The sequence below is a fragment of the Rutilus rutilus genome (genome assembly GCF_951802725.1).
Source record: "Rutilus rutilus genome assembly, chromosome: 25".
Lineage (NCBI taxonomy): Eukaryota > Metazoa > Chordata > Actinopteri > Cypriniformes > Leuciscidae > Rutilus > Rutilus rutilus.
Genome location: NC_140229.1, coordinates 19,502,744 through 19,520,456, shown reverse-complemented (window position 1 = coordinate 19,520,456; position 17,713 = coordinate 19,502,744).

Genomic DNA, 17,713 nt, shown 5'->3' with positions numbered 1-17,713 from the left:
TCACATAGCTTAAAGTTAATGATCAAAGCACAATTTCATGTCTAGAAACTTATTCTACTGCTTTATCGAGGGAAAAATGCAAAAGCAACGGGAGGGAGTTGTTTCAGGTTGATACAACAGTGATTTCAATTTCACCACGCTCTCATCAGATTCTTATTTTTTTCAAGAGCTCAGTTTCCTTGCATGCTATGTGTGGGAGTTGCAATGCATTGCTAGTCAGACAGGAGGTCTTTTAAATGAGCCCTGCAAAAATGGAGGCAGTTCAAAAGACACTATGGATACTTCCAAATCTCTTGTCGATCCCAGGTCCTTTAGAGCTTTGCCGTTGCTTAAGCCTGGCTGCCTAATGAGCTTGCGTTAGCTTAATTAAACCTTGCCCATCAAGATCCTTGTCAATTCATTTGGGTTTGTTGGAGAGGATGGCGGCGTAATTGGGAAAATGGCCCGGGGTCCAAAGCGGAGAAGTGAGTTTTCGACGGCGTCCCCAGATCTTCCCTGCAAAGCTTTCATGTTTTTCTTTCCCCTGGATTAGTCTCCTTTTTGAGCGCTTGAAATCTAATCGTCATAGCAACACAAACTACCACTTTAACGTCCTTTATCTGGCAATGTGAGAAGAAAGGTTGCATTTGGAGACAAAACACCCCGGCTGCCATGGTGATTGCTAACACGGTTACAAAAGCAGCCATGGCCGTGTGCATTTAGACAAGCATAAAGCACAATGGCTGGAGCTCGAGGGTTATTCAGACTTTATTCTTAGAATACCTCCGCAGTAGTCCTGCATTCTCAAGAGTATTAACACGATCACGGGTGCATTAAACAACGGGGCTCGCAGCTACAGAACAAGTAGCCAACTGAGAAGATAACCAGGGGCCTATACCATGAAGCTGGTTTAGGTGGTCACTACATAGCAAATGATTTTTAAAGACAAAATTGTCTGGCTTTTAGTAATGCTTATTTAGAATAATAAATTTGTATGATTTAGATATTATATATGTAATTATTATACCATTAATCTATCACACATGTACAATTTTAGTTCATCAATTATTATTACGCAGATTTTAAATGAATAAATATATAAAGGTAATATAAATACGCTTTAGAATCAATAGATGAAGCTATAAAATGACTACATGTGAGCTTAAATGGTCAGTTCTCTCTAACTTCACAACTTTTACTTGCACTGATATACAGTAGCGAGACTTTTTCTTTTAGTTGTCCTCTTTCATAGACTGCTATTTTCTTCTTGCTGTGTAAATTTGTTTAAATTCTTAATATTTTAATACTTTTATTTAATAAGTGAATTGCGCTGCTTCTCTCGCGAGATATGAATTTCAGTGAGTTTTGAATAAGTTTCACTCTTTCATGTGATCGACTGTTCGCTACCTAAACTCCTAAACTCAGGATCAAAGCCTGAGTTGACAGAGAAAGTTGATGATCAGCATCATGGTACCAACAAAGCCTGGTTGGATTGGTTTGGTTTTGTCAACTCTAAACTAATCCTGCAACCCTGAGTTTTTTCAACTACCATCATGGTAAATGAACACCCGGAGCTCCTCATGGTAAGTGCAAAGACAAGATTAGCCTGAACCCGGGCTGTCATTTTCTCGCATTGTTAATAAAGGATATTAAGTAAGGGTGAGTTCACACTTGTAGTTTGTTTTTTTTGGTTCCCTTTCGAGGTAACTCGCGCTGCGTCGAGAATCGACACATTGGGGAACGCCTTCAGCGTGACGCATCTGAAGCCTGTATGGAACTAGTCCAATCTCGACTGGTGTTGCGTCATTACGTCACTCGTGATGTCGCATGTGACGGTGATGCGGAAGCTATAAAGGGACGCCGGATCACAGCAGCGTCAGCTTTCTGGTCTTCAGCAAGTGTTCTGTGTTACTGTTCTGTCTTATTTTGTGTTGTCTGTCTAACGTTGCACTCAAGCACTTATTTAAAAGTATTATGGCGAGCAAAGAGAAACAGTTCAGGCAGTGTGCGTTCCCTTGCCTGTGCTATTTGAGTGAGGGTGACACGCACTCGCTCTGTGCTGTTTGTCTGGGAGTGGAGCATGCACGGGCAGCGCTCGAGGGCGCTGTCTGTGCAAACTGCGATCTAATGCCCCTGAGAACGCTTTGCTTCCGCCTTAGCCTGTTTGATGAATCAAGCCCGCTCCCCGTGGGTCAGGTCCTGCGTCTGTCGAGGCAGCGCGGCGCCTGCACACATGGGGATCGCAAATGGAGCTGGCAGATAATGTTGAGATGGCTTCGGCCCTTTCTCAGCATTCAGCAGCCAGCTCCATTGGTCCCGCGCACGAGTCGGAAACCCGCTCTGCGGCTTCTTCTGCCCGTGACGAGGACCAGATGCTCTAATTATCTGGCTCCGAAGAGTTCGATATTTTGAGCATCGAGGCAGGAGAATGTGAGGATTCGCCACCCCATTCTCCTGTCTTTGAGGAGAAAGCATATATGGTGGCAGCTCTCAAAGAGGTGGACGACAGCGGGGAGGTCGCCCTCGACGACATTAAAGAACTACGTTGAGCGGCTGACTTGCCTCTCCGTGCTACCAAGGAGACGGCCGGTGCCATCGGCCGCTCCATGTCAGCATTGGTAGCAACGGAGAAGCACTTGTGGCTGAACTTGTCGGGCATTGGGGAGAAGGACAGGGCCGTCCTTCTCGATGCCCCGATTTCGCCTTCTGGCCTCTTCGGCGACGCAGTCAACACTGCCGTCGAAAGGTTTCAGGAGGCGAAACGACAGTCAGTTTAAACAACTAATCCCCCGCCATCAATCCAGATCTTGTGGGTCTGCTGCCAGGGGGCAGTCCCACGAGGCAGTCGCCAGCTCCTCACACCTGCAGCAGCAGAAGGAGAGTCTTGCCTCTCGTGCCCCCCCACAACAGGCCTGGGGCCAGAGGCAACACCCTCAGATTTGAGGACTGTCATTTAGGCGAGGAAGGCCTCGGCGGAGAGGTCCTGACGCGATGCACAGGCCTCTGAGGGCAGTTACCCCCGCAATCGAGCATTCACGGAGCCCTCAGGAAATCAATGTTTGCCTCCTGCCGTCAAGTGCGCCTCAGGACGCATCAGTTTCCAGCGAACGCAAATCGCAGTGTCCGCCTGAAAATATTGCGCCCTGTCGAGTTCGCTTCCTCTCACGAGACCTGTAGAAAAATGTTATCGGTTAGTTCCTGCCAGTCAACTGCTTCAGGTCACCGAAATCCAAAATATAACATCTGAGGTCAGTCTCGAGAGACTGGTCCCCCTAGTAGAATATCTAGACACCTGGAAAGGTCTTCGAAATATATCTCAGTGGGTCCTGCGCACAGTGGAAAAGGGGTATAGAATTCAGTTTGAGTATCGTCCACCGAAATTCAGCGGGGTTGTGCACAAGCTTGTCAGTCCCGAGCAGGGTCGGGTCATGGAACAAGAAGTTCAGTCCCTCTTAGCAAAGGAAGCCATAGAGCAGGTTCCTCCTCATGAGAGGGAAGCCGGGTTCTACAGCCGGTACTTCATAGTTCCCAAAAAGGATGGGGGGGGTTACGTCCTATAATAGATCTCAGGGTATTGAGCCGGTCTCTGAGGAGATTCAGGTTAAAAATTCTAACCATACCTATTTTGGTGAGTCAGATCAGGTCCGAGGACTGGTTTGTCACGATAGATCTAAAAGACGCGCACTTCCACATATCTATCCTTCCCCAGCACAGGAAGTTTCTGAGGTTTGCTTTTGGGGGAAAAGCGTATCAATACAGAGTTCTTCCATACGGCCTAGCACTGTCACCTCGCACCTTCACAAAATGTATGGATGCCGCTCTAGCTCCAGACTTCAGGGCATTCGCATTCTCAACTACATCGACGACTGGCTCATTCTGGCACAGTCAGAGGAGATGGCTGTTCAACATCGAGATGCTGTTCTGAGCCATCTGAGGTACTTGGGGTTGACTCAATGTCAAGAAGAGTTCATTAATTCCTCTACAGAGAACTATATTCCTGGTGGTAGAATGGGATTCAGTTACGATGCGGGCACAGTTGTCTCCTGGTCATATAAACACCATCTTGACCACAGTAATGAGTATCAAGCTAGGCCAGGCCATCACTGTCAAACATTTTCAAAGGGATCTGGGTCTTCTGGCAGCAGCGTCCAACGTAATTCTTGTTGGCCTGCTGTATATGAGGGCCCTGCAGTGGTGGCTCAGGGCCAGAGGGTTTTCCCCAAGGGGCAACCCATTTTGCATGATCAAAGTAACGCGCAGATGCCTTCGTTCTTTGGTCATGTGGAAGAAGCCATGGTTCCTGTCCCAAGGCTCTGTGCTGGGAGCACCATGTCAGAGAAAAATAGTGACCACGGAAGTGTCCCTCACAGGCTGGGGAGCGGTCATGGAAGGCCGCTATACCAGGGGTCTTTAGAAGGACCACCATCTTTCGTGGCACATCAATTGCCTGGAGATGTTGGCAGTATTTCTGGCTCTCAGACATTTCCTTCCGGACCTCAGAGGCCATCATGTTCTAGTGCGAACAGACAATACATCGGTGGTCTCATATATAAATCAACAGGGGGGCCTGAGATCGCGCCCTCTATGCAGACTGGCACATCAGGTTCTTCTGTGGTCCCAGGGCAAACTACTCTCAATCAGAGCAATGTTTATTCCCGGGGACAAAAATGTGGGAGCAGACATCCTGTCGAGGCAGGGGCTGAGGCCCAGGGAATGGAGACTCCACCCCCAGACGGTGGAGCAGATATGGAGGGAGTTCGGTCAGGCGGAAGTAGATCTGTTCGCCTCTCACGAGAACACTCACTGTCCGCTCTGGTTTTCCCTCACGCATACAGCTCCCTTGGGACTGGATGCCATGGTGCGGGCGTGGCCGAGGCAACGTCTGTACGCATTTCAGAGAGGGTCCGGCAGCACGGGATCAGCTTGCTCCTAGTGGCCCCATACTGGCCAGCCCGGGTATGGTTTTCGGACATTATAGCTCTTCTAGCAGGCCCTCCATGGCAAATCCCGATCAGGAGGGACCTTCTTTCTCAGGCCGGGGGCACAATACTTCACCCTCTGCCAGAGCTGTGGAAGCTGTAGGTCTGGCCCCTGAGGGGGACCAACTCATAAATGCTGGTCTCTTAACTGAGGTTGTTGAGACCATCCTAAACTCTAGAGCCCCCTCCATGAGGAAACTGTATGCATTAAAATGGAATGTATTCAACTTATGGTGCAGATAACATCAGTTGGACCCAGTTAACTGCCCTGTGGCTTCAGTGCTGGAGTTCCTCCAGAGTTGCTTCTCTGACGGGCTCTCACCGTCCACGCTTAAAGTCTTTGTGGCGGCTGTAGCAGCCTTCCACACGCCTCTAAGGGTGGGCACCTTGGGGAGACACCCACTTATAGTACGTTTCCTTCGTGGAGCTAGGAGGATGAGGCCTGTCGTCCAGGGTCCCCACGTGGGACCTGGCAGTGGTTCTTGAAGGGTTATCCCTGGCATCCTTCGAACCTTTGGAAGAGACAATTTTTTATCTTTAAAAGTAGCTTTCCTGCTGGCTATTACGTCCCTAAAAAGAGTTGGGGACCTGCAGGCACTATCCGTTGCGCCTTCTTCTTGCCTCGAGTTCGCTCCAAGCTAGATTACATCTGCTATGCCCGGTCCGAGCTCTGGAGGCCTATGTACACAGGTCCTCAGGCTGGAGGAAGTCGGACCAGCTGCTCGTGTGTTTTGGGTCACCTAAAAAGGGTTCCCCTGCTTCAAAGCAAACTATAAGCAGGTGGATAGTAGATGCTATTTCCTCAGCTTACGAGGCGCGCAACTTGCCTTCGCCTCTTCTGATAAAAGCCCACTCAACTAGAGGATTGGCTTCCTCTAAAGCTCTGCTAGCAGGGGTTTCCCTTCAAGAGGTCTGTGATGCCGCTGGCTGGGCCTCCCCACACACCTTCATAAGATATTAATCTGGATCTGCCCTCTACACCGGGTTCACAAGTACTCTCGTCTTGAGTGTTCCAGATTGCTTCACACCAGGGCGTGTACCTCTCAGTGTGGCACAGTGGGCATTTCGTTCCCCAATGTGTCGATTCTCGACGCAGCGCGAGTTCCCTCGAAAGGCGGGTTACGACGGGTTACGACTGTAACGCTGATGCAGCTGAGACGCTGCGTCCCTCGGCCACACTTCCTGCGCTCCTGAGAAATATTTGCTTCGACCAATTATCAGGGAACGAGGGTTACAGTCGTAACCCGAGACGTTCTTTTGGTCCGGACCAAAAAACAGAATGATACATTTAGATTTGGTTCTCTAAGCATTAACACGCATTTTTAGCATTTTTAACACCGAACTTAAAGTTACAAAACAAAAGGCATAAGGATAAGGTCACACAACCTGATTGACAAGCTTTTATGACGTATATTTTGTGATGGAACTTACTGAACATCTAAAACAATTCTGTGTGCTGGGCTGAATGTGCTCATTGTATGTTTATATGATGGTATTTTTACCAGTTGAGAACTCACAAAGAGCTCATAAAATATGCAAAGGAATCTGCTGCCTGTACCAAACTGTAATGGGCAACTTAGCTCCTGTGACAAGAATATGACCAGGTATGCTTGAGCATTCTGTCCTGTTTTTGGTTGATGTCTTAAGGCCAATTCTCACTGCTGAGGACAGACGTTGACAGATGGCAACAGACACTTTGTCAGGTTTTGTGGGATCAGTGTGTTACCCATGTCGGTGTCTGTTGGCATCTGTCTGAGCTTGTTTTTGCCAACTTTTTGAGTCTGTCAGTGCAGTGTGAGTTGACCTTTACATGTCCGTGTCAAACTGCACCAGAACCACACCCCTGAAAATGTGGGTCTCAGTCCGCTTGTTTGTTGTGCACCAAGGTTCTGATGGCAGCATTCACACTTACTCAAAAGAACTGCACTAATAGAGCAATCAGAGCAGAGTTTGTTTTAATGAAACCAAACCTGCCAAGTCTAATGTGACAAGCAGGGCGGGGCCAAGAGCCGGTAAAAATGAGTTGTGCGAGTGCTAATGAGTCCCAAGGAGGAGCTCCGGAAGGATAAAGGGAGGAGTGACAACAGTGAGGGACAAGAGAGGACCAGGCCTGGAATTTATGTTTTGTTTTGTTTTAGTTTATGCGGCAGTCGTCCGTGAGGGGCTGCCGCTTTACTTTCATTTTGTTTATGTTTATTTGTTGATTAAAGTTATGCTGATCATTTGCCAGTTCCTGCCTCCTTCTTTCCTGAACTTGAACTTGGTTACTTCTGCTCACAAACTCAGACTTGTTTTGGTTGTGAACAACTTAATATTTTGTACTAATCAGTTAAGTGAATAACTCAATGACTCGCTTGTGCAGAACTGTGGCATAAAAATGTCAGCACTTACTGGCACAACATTGTAACCTGTCGAAAGGGTCAGTGAATGAATCTAAACGATTCTTTTCAATCTAAAAGCCACAATGAAACAGAATTTGCAACAGATTTTTTTCTTCTGTATTATGATGTACATCTGAGTGTAACAGATTATCAAAAAAAAAAAAAAAAAAAATCGCTTGTTCAATTTGCTGAATTTGAGATGTGGCATTGCACTCTAAAAATAAATACGCGTTTGCAGTCGATTGTGGAATGGCGGACTAAATGATTGGAGAAGTCCAGCATGTGTCACAGAGAAGTGTGCCATTTTCATCTGAAGACCCAGTTTTGATATTTTGATTAAACACAAGGTCCAAAAAAATAAATAAAAACTTTTAAATTTTAAAATGTAACCCACATGGATATATCATGCTCATATAGTATGCATTTAGAAAACAGATAGGGTGAATTTTAATTTCATGTTGAAATGTAGACAGACACATTTATTTTACATAAAGGCATATATGCTACAAGAAAAGGGTCTAAAATGAGCTTTTCATTTAGTTTAGACACACTTCTATTTTAAGCTCTGCTCATACCCAATTTTATTTAAAAGAAACAGAAACAGCTAATTTTATCAGTGCAACAAATACAAATAGGCTACATATATAGATCATTTTGCTGCACACACCCACTCAAAGGTTTTTGATTTAAGCTCTGCAGACAGATGAACAATAGCAGCTGGCACGTTATGTAAAGCAGACTTCCCTTTAACAAATCTCTGAACCAACAATAACTTAAAGAGAATCAAGGATACAAATTTGCATGCCAACACTGAAGCAAACATACTAGAGGGAGCTCTGTGACTCCACTTAGTTACACCGCTAAAATAATTAGGATATAATGTGTAAAGGAAACTGTGGAAAAAATGGCAGTGTTGAGTGTAGAACATAAGAAACATACAAATTGTCCAGCATCTGGACAATTTGGACACCATCTGACGTGGAGAGCAGAGAGGTGATTCGAGTGGGTGGAGATTACAGAACACTTAACATGTTGTTGCTTCAATATGAATTTTCCTTTTCTAAGCTATTGGATTTAGAATGTTAACCTGGCAGATGAAAAATCAGGTGGGAAAAAATCATTGAAAAGGAACTAGACGGATCATATTTCGGCATTTGAATGTCAGAGAGAATTGTGGGTCTCTTTTCTTTCAGGTCAACAAGCAGATTTTCAGTAACATCCTAGTAACCACCTAGCAATGCATTAGCAAACAAAACTCCCTTTACTTCTTCAGAAAATCATGTGTGCACTAAATGGCAATAGGTGTGCTTTTAATTCTGCCTGCTAACAAGTGTTTCTTGGATCATTTAAGTAGTCAGTTTTTCAGGCTAAACTCAGTATAGCTTTAATCTCTACAGTAAATTTCAGTCAAATTCCCAACTCAATCCAAACTAGCAGGTGCATGTGCACAAGGGTCTTCAACCTAAAACAAATTGCAACAAAAGCACGTCCCAGATCTGATTATCTGGTCGCAGACAGGCTGCCAGATTGACTATAAATACTTTTTCAATTTGGACGATTAGAAGGGGAATCACTCTGAAGAGCTCGAGAGCTTTTGGGCCACGGCAGGTAATCCCTTTTTCCGCTAAAAGCTAAATACCAGGAGGAGAGATCCATATCTATTCCCCTGTGTCTGGAGCAAAGTCTTATCAGTGCAACTTCCAGCATCACCAAAGAAAGACTTGTTGCGTTAAGACCACAAACGAGAAGAGTGGGGTATCATCATCAAAATGAAATTACGGCATGGACCAGTAAACTCTTTTTTTTAATTATGTATCTGGATGATTAGACATCTACATCCTTTGTTTTCATCTGAAGGAGCTTCCCTTATTATCAGTGCACCATGTGACTTCATGGATTTCAGGATTAAACTGAGAATCATTGGTGACCAATCGTGATTTGTCCACAGATAAGTGTGTGGCATGTCACATACGAGAATGAGAATCATTGATAACACTATCGGATAATTTCTCATTATGCTAGTGAAATTACTCAGAATTCAGCAGCCTGTTTTAAAACTGCACACAGGTTTGTCTTCATGCTTGAGCCACAAAGAATATGACATGCTTTCAGAAATGGCAGCCTGAAGAAATTGAAGATTACAAGAATAGCCACATAATTTGATGGTCCGGGGCTAACCCTCACCGTGAACTGCATGTCAAGTAGCATCTGCGTAAAAATACCATCCAGGCTCATAAAACTTATGTTCCTCAGCGCTTCCTCTGCTGTCATCTCTAGATAAATGGCCGTAAGCTGATCTCCTTCACCAAGTCGTTGTTATTATTAATGATATTTTTTGGCAATGTCACTCTCAGTTTTTTTCTTTATGTGGACAAAGAAAACAGATGAATTTCATGGCTGTTTGCTGTTCTGCCAACAAACCGGAGCGTTTCAAATGTTTTGCTAATCACCTGCGAGCCGTCCAATCAGAATGGAAGGACCTTGTTGACTTTTAATCAGTGTGGCTTGTGACCCAGTCCTCACTCTTGCGGTAGTGTTCTATACGCCGACTCTGAAATAAAAAGGAAATTGTTAATGGTTTTTTCTCACATCATGGCCCCAAATAATTGATCCAGCAACAAGGAGCAAAAAAAGTTCACATTCTTATTCAAATTCTCTCTTCTTTCTGTCAAATAAGTGTTGTGGTCTTGCAATCAAACAAATAATCATTGTATCAATTATAATCTGCTGTTGTTTGTTGTAAGTCCATGAGTTGTTCTTGGAACACAGCTTTGGAATGTTTGGAAGATGGAAAAGAGATGAGGAGGCTGTGAAAGCAATTAAAACCAATCATGGCTTATCACTTTGATAAATGCTTGAATTAATTCCATATTGCTGCACTAATGTGGAACGCATGTTTCCACAACCCTGTAATTAAAAGACTTGCATCACTGGAAGTCTTTGTTAACCATAATTTGCACTAGTGATTCATTATTTTCATGTCGAAATAATACTGAATAGGTCACTGGGTTTCGTAATTGTTTTATTTCTTTTTATTTGCACCTTTGTGTATATAATGAAAATAATAATAAAACAACTGTCACAGTAATTCAGTAATATATAAAAAAAGAGAGTGCTAACTCTAACAATACCTCTGATTATATTTTTGAATCCAGGTATATATTTAATTAAATAAAGCAAACAAAGTCATTTTGGAAAGAATGATACTGAAGACCTGATACAGCACTACTAAAATTAAATGCAATTATTAATAACACATACCAATATTCAGTCAGAAAGGACATTACATTATTATCAGTAAACCAATGCACAAGATCCTAGGTGTTTTTATGGTGTTTATCTAGTACTTAAAGGAGTCCTATTATGCAAAATTCACTTTTGGTGTTTGAACACTGATCCAGCCCACAGTGGTAAAAATCCAACCACTCCTTTTTTTTTTTTTTTTTTTTATAATCCCCATAAATCAGAAGCAGTGTCTAAAAATACGCTGCTCCAGATTTCCCCCTACTGTGATGTCACAGTAGGGCCAAGCCACACCCAGATCCCGCCCTGAGTGAGCCGCACAGTCCGCCATGTTTATATCCTCGCTATAACACCTATTGATATAACGTCTGTGCCACATAAATATTACAAATGTTCTGTTTTTGGATGTACCCATGAAAATAAGAGTCTCCATAGATTACTGGCATCTGAGCCACTGAGGATTAATTTCATTTATGAAAGAACTGTGCTGAAGAAACTAGGTAATGTCTATTTTGTGCAAATCATTTTGCTTCGCAAACGAGAGTCAGTTCAATGCTGGATTTACACAAAAGTTGATTATGAAATATGGGTCAATACCTACGTCCTACTACAGTTCCTACATGAGCACCTGTACAACAATTTATAGATGATCATGATGGAACATGCTAATCGATAAGATGAATAAACTCCACAATACCTTTCAGAAACGTAACTTCTTCCTGAGTCTGTGTCTGACTCCGGTTCGAACATGTAAGGCTGAACACTGCTACTGACAATTTCTGGCATTTTATCTGCGTGAGATTCTCCAGTTTTGTTGTTGCTGTGTATCCAAAGCAAGAGCTGTAAAGGCTCATTTGCATTTAAAGGGACATGGTGTGATTTTGCTCACACTCAAATAGTGGCAAATTGGACATGCTATAATAAATTATATGTGGGGTATTTTGAGCTGAAACTTCACAGACACATTCTGGGGACACCAGAGACTTGTAAAAAGGGACATAATAGATCCCCTTTAAACATTTATCATTATTTGTAGTTAAAATGAAAGAGCTAACACACAGTAAAATTATAAATTGCATGGTAATAACCTAAAGCAACTCTCAAAATATTAACAGGCCTGTGTTTTGAATCTACATGCAACAGTTGTAGAAACTGTGGTGAAAAAAAAAAAGCCCCTCAAAAGAACAAAAATCAAAGCTTGTTTCATCAGTACATGCTTATACTGTTAATCAATGACTAATTGCTATTGAAAGCCTCTTGCATAAAAATCCCCAGGGATAAAAGAGTGCTTCTGACAGGCAAACGGCTTTACAAAAGCAAAAAGTAGCCTGTGTGGTGCATTGACCTATTGGGTTTAATAATCTGAACACTGTCTTCAGAAGCCAAAGCTTTAAAGCCCTTTAGTAACTGTAACGAAACCGAACACCTACGTCGTCTAACAGGACTTAAATGATCTTTCAATGCCAATGAACTTTTTACTGATTGGTGTATTGTAGAGTGCAACTTAACAAGCTAGCAAATGAGATAGTGAGCTCTTCAAATCCGCAACAAAAACGCCCGGGGCTCATTCAAGCACCAGAGGCAACTTTATGTCTGCTGACAACTTGATTTAACAACACTGCTGCTATTTATGTGTTCTTTTATTCCAGCAGCATGCAGAGCTGTGGTCATCACAGAGGAACTTATTGCTTTTGAGTTCATAAAGCAAAGGAAAAGAGAGTAATTGGATATATTTGACCTCAGCCATCTTGCTAAATTTGACCTCTACCTTTCACATGGTTTTGTAAAGAGGTGCTCAGGTCCAAGACATAAGAACAAATGTCCTCTAGCAGTGGATCTTATCAACTTCCTTTTTAGTTTCTTCATGTGAAGATTTTAGCAAACCGAAGCAGATGATTACTGAGACTGGAAATGCAGCAGCTTCCTGTCACTGGCAAACTCGGAGCGGAGTGTTCCCTCCAGAGACGCCTTTTCTAGGCCCTTAGAGAGGCTGTACTGCACTAGACTGCCAATGGGGGAGAGAAGGAGAAAGTTGGAGGACCTAATAACTCCCAGGTTTTAATTAAGTAACATGTCTTTGAGGGCAGCGTTGCAGAAAGTTCACAGCGGCCTACTTCTGGCTGAGTATGGAGGGCCTTCGGGGGTTTCTCCTCAGTGGAACATTCAATTGATTACGACACCTCACAGCCGGGCTGGCAAAGAAGACCTCCTCCAACACTTTGCTTTCATGCTGTGCAGACTTGTGATGTTTCCAGCTTGTCTTTGGCTGACTTTAATGATTTCTCTTCTTTTATTTTCTCTTAATTTTAAGGTTGTCCTGTGTGTGATATAGTGTGCTGCCTTTAGAAAGAACTTCTTAATAAAGAATGGAGAGTTTGGGGAATATAGAGAACTATAAAACCGATCGTTTTGGTCTTGAATGCTGATTGGTCAATACCAAGGTCACATTTTCAAGTGAACCAAATAATATGCTGTTATTAAACCACATTACCATTGATTTTACTGTTCAAGACTCATTTTCCCAGGGTTGCTTTAACCCCTGGACAAGTACTCAACATAGTGCTCTATTAAACACAAGTTGGCATTTTTTTTTGCTCCATTTTTGACAATTAGATGTTGTTTTTCAACAATGGAGTTGCATTAATGCATTTTCTCACTGGGAATAATTATTGGCATCAATTGCATTAGAACATTTATTCATTTTTAGAAGTGTTTACCATGATGTAATGGCAAATAACACAATTGTTATTTGAATTTCTTCTTTTCAGACAAAACTGAACATGTTTGGAAACGGCTGTTCCAATTGACAACAATGAGAAAGTTTGCTTCAGGAAAAATATGATATTTCACAAAATTTTGTTGCATTACAGTACACCAAATAATTAAAGGGGAAAAATTTCAATTATATTGAATTATACCATGGTCTGTCTGAATATTCGATTCATACTGGCTTGAAGGTGTCCATTAAAACCGTTTAATGCACAGGTAGTTTAATCAGTCAGTGTAATCACTGTTCTATATTAATGCCCTGCTTTCATTGAAGCACACAGAGAGAGAGAGAGAGAGAGAGAGAGAGAGAGAGAGATTGTGCTGCGCACACACAGAAACATTCAGGAGCACAGAAACTTGTTATCAACGCTGCTATTAGTAAAATAGCTTCTCTACTGAATCTTTACATTATATTTTTCAACAACGAGTGTAACACCGCTGTTTTGAAGTAATTAAACTCGCAGCTTCATTGCAGGTAATTCACATCGCATCACTTTGAATCGGGTGGTTCTTTGAACAGCTTTTAATGCACAGTTAAACAGTTAAATATCCCTTACATTTTATAAGTATAAGTTAATATAAATATTATATTTAAAGCTGCAGTCCGTAGTTTTTCGCCATCTCTGAGCGAAATCTGCAATTGCAGTTATTCGCGGAATTATACATTTTACATTGGGTTTTGCCTCGACACGGCACAGCACGGATGAATCCAATGTTTTGAGGAGAATGTGCGGCTGTCAGTCACCGTGCCGGTGTGGATCCTGTCATTCGGAATCACAGATTCTTTTTTTCTGACCAACTAAGGGAAAAGAAGCATTGCGGTAAATTGTGCTGATTAAATCTATCGCTTATCATATCACGTCAAATCATGCAAATTATACTTTGTTCTCAAATTGTTAATGTTACATTTAATGCCCTTCTGATATTTATCCTTGTTTTTTCAATTTTTCACAAATAAATTACGGACTGCAGCTTTAAAGAAAAAGTGCTATTTGGATAATTTCCCTACTTTTCCCCATTTAAGTTATTAGAGATATTTAATAAAATAAATATACATACAACATAATTCTTGCCACACAGGGTTAAAGAAAGACCATAATCATGTTTGGTACAAAATGTCCTGTGAGTTTTTCTTTCATACAACAAAACCCACCAGACACACAGAAGGCCCTCTTGTTTGCCTGCCCTGAATATCACTGTAAGGTTACTATTTTACATTTTTCTGCCCTATATCAGCTAAAATATTTTAAAAATCAACATTCAGAAAGTAATCATACAGCAAACCTGTGGGAAAAAGACAAAGAATAAGCTCTGAAAAATGTGCCCCCCTTAAATGTCAGGGACACTCTCAGAAAGAAAAAAAGACGGAGAGATAAAATCAAGAAACAGGTTTGAAAAAGTTTCTATGGTTACTTCTGTGCCTTCAAGAATAAAATACTGTATGATAAATACAAGGACCAAGAATATTAAAAAAGAAAAACAAAGACTGAGAACGAAAGTGGAAAGGTAGAGAGGCTGCAAAGAGCCAAGGATGAATAGATGTTTCCTAGTGATTTAAAAGATGAACGACTTAATTGAGTGTTAGATGGTAAAGGAAAAGAATAATGCAAAATGATATATACTATTTCGATCAATGCAATAAATACCAAAATCTTGAATATCAAACAATAACGGATTTGGGTACCACTATATTGTGCATTATTAGTTCACTGCAAGTTATGAATTGACTCAAGAGTCAGTCGTTAAGCTAATCTTATTTCCTCCATGGAATACATTGGAACCAATTTTGTTTTGCAACACTATTAGTTTACACAGAATGCGTTTTTTGTATTCTACTGCACTGCTTTTCCATTGCCTCATACGTGTTGCATGTCTTTTGACCATTGTGCTTGTGTTTTGCCTCTCGCAGCGGCTCATGCATAACATACCATTCTAAAAACGTTCCACAAGTAAAACACTCTAGTCCACCGTCCTGCATCTCACATTTATAGGTCCAACCTTCCAGCCAAAGAGAACGCTAATCATCATAATGGTGACATCAAATGAAACACAGTAATGAAATATGGTCAATTTTTTATAGTCATTTGAACTGAACTGATTTTGCATTTATATTGCATGCTGAATACAGAATTTTACTGTAACTAGTTACAGTTAAATCAAATCCTGGAAATATTTTATAGTGAGTTTATGACTGTGCAAAACACCTCACATCTCTGGTAGTGCAGAATTATGTATCACTGCATTACATATAAGGAGCAGTCTTCAAACAACCTCATTCACCTGTGTATGAAGCCTTACGTGAAAAACATCAAGCATAAAGAAAGATCTCTGAAATGAACCGATGAAAGCACAGTTGTAACATAAGAGTGTTGTAATGTACAGCACTTAGCTGTGAAGACACAGTCTAAATCCGCTCTGTCTGAAGACTGACAGCATTAAACGATGACTAAGTGAAAGGAAGACATTCATTAAATGGTGATTTGAGGTGAGAGACCGCTGTCGCATGCATGGGGCCTGGCTGAGACACAGTGTAAGGATGGCGTTAGGCTGTAGAAGAAGTTGTGAATGTGCGTAAAAAGCGCCCGTGTCACAGGCCTGGCCCGCATTTCCTCAGTTAGCGGTAATCTCTCTGTGTCCAACCACTCTGATGATCTGGGAACCGTGCCACCCTGAGCTGGATTAGTGGAGAGCTAACAGGATCCTCCCATTTGTCGGGTGGAAATGGCGCGGGGAGGATCGCGGATGGGGCATTACATTAATTACAACCTTTAGAAAGTAGGACGGCTATTTCATGCACCGCTTTAGGGATTGAGATGCGTGTGTGTGTTTGTTTTTGCGTACTCCATTCTCTCTCGGTTTCCCTCACTTTCTCATTCATACAAAGGCGGTGGGTGCATTGACATCACATTACCTTCTTTAAACACTTGTACTAGAAATTGTGAAAGAAAAATCCCTTTATACCACAACTGAATTCCTGCTCATGTTGTGTCATGGTTGGCCTAGAGACTAGCCATGTGCCTGACCCTTCTTCCAAGGGTTGCTAAAACATAATGATCTTCTTCATATATTATTTGGCACTTTTTGCTCATGCTCAGAACACACACACAAAAAAAAAAAAACCCTGACAAACAGCCGATGGTCATACAGTACATATAGAGCATGACAGTTTTTGTGTCAAGAAAGTGACAAATTTTTACATGTACATTAATAAAAAAATTAAAACTTGTACAAATTTGAGAGCTTTGTAATGTATGAATGTGCAAAATATACACATGTAAATGCATTTTAATTAAAATTATAATAATAAAAAAATTTAAAGTCACCATGAAATCAAAATGGACAATTTCTATTTTGTAATGGAATATTGCTGTTTATTATAAATTATTTATCTGTGCACATAATTATTATTTTTTTAACTCTGTAACACTTTACTTCTATGGTCCACTTTAGACATTATACTAACTATGAGAAACTTTGCAACTGCATGTTAACTCACTGTTAACTTCACTGCTAACTCATTTGCATAATTTATTTTGTTAGTGGCTGCAATTCATTCCTAGTGAATTCCTCCCAGAATGTATGTGACGTGCTCTACACTCTTCAGTGGCTTCAATGAGTTTATTTCCCAGTTTCAAAATTCTGGGGTGGACCGAAATGCAATCCTGTGCTTTCTGTCTGAGTAAGAGAACTGTATCTGTGGCATAAAGCCCCTTCACCTCTGAGAGCAAAGAAAAGCCAACAACCTCTGTGAGGTTAACACATCCTGACAGTGGCCTCTCTGGGCTAAAGACTTTCGGCCAACTCTCTCTTTGTTTCTGCTCGGCAAGGGGAGATGTCTAGTATAGATGAAAGTCTTAGCATGGGAGTGGAACTTGTTCAAATTTGAACCGATAACATATAGGTTATTATAAGAGCAATGAGGGGAAAAATGATTGATTTTAGTTTTTTAATTATATGGGTGATAGACATTTTCAATGCAACCCCAGTAGTACACACACACACACACACACACACACACACACACGCACGCACGCATGCATGCAAACACATCATATATGGGTCAACGACAAATAAAGCTGCATAAAAGGGTTTTTTAATCCTTTCGAAATTGGTGTAATGCATATTTCTAAGTCAGGAACAACGTGTTTAAACAAGATTCAAGTGTTACATAACATTTCAAAGTGTTTAAAATTCATATTTTTACTTTACAATAACATATTTGTACATATATACCTCATTTTATTGTGAAATATTAGCAAAGTAACACTTAAGACTAGCATCTTTAGCATCTGATTTGACTTTTAAAGTCAGAAAAATAATCATACAAGAGTAAATGCATTCAATACAATAACTATTCTCAAT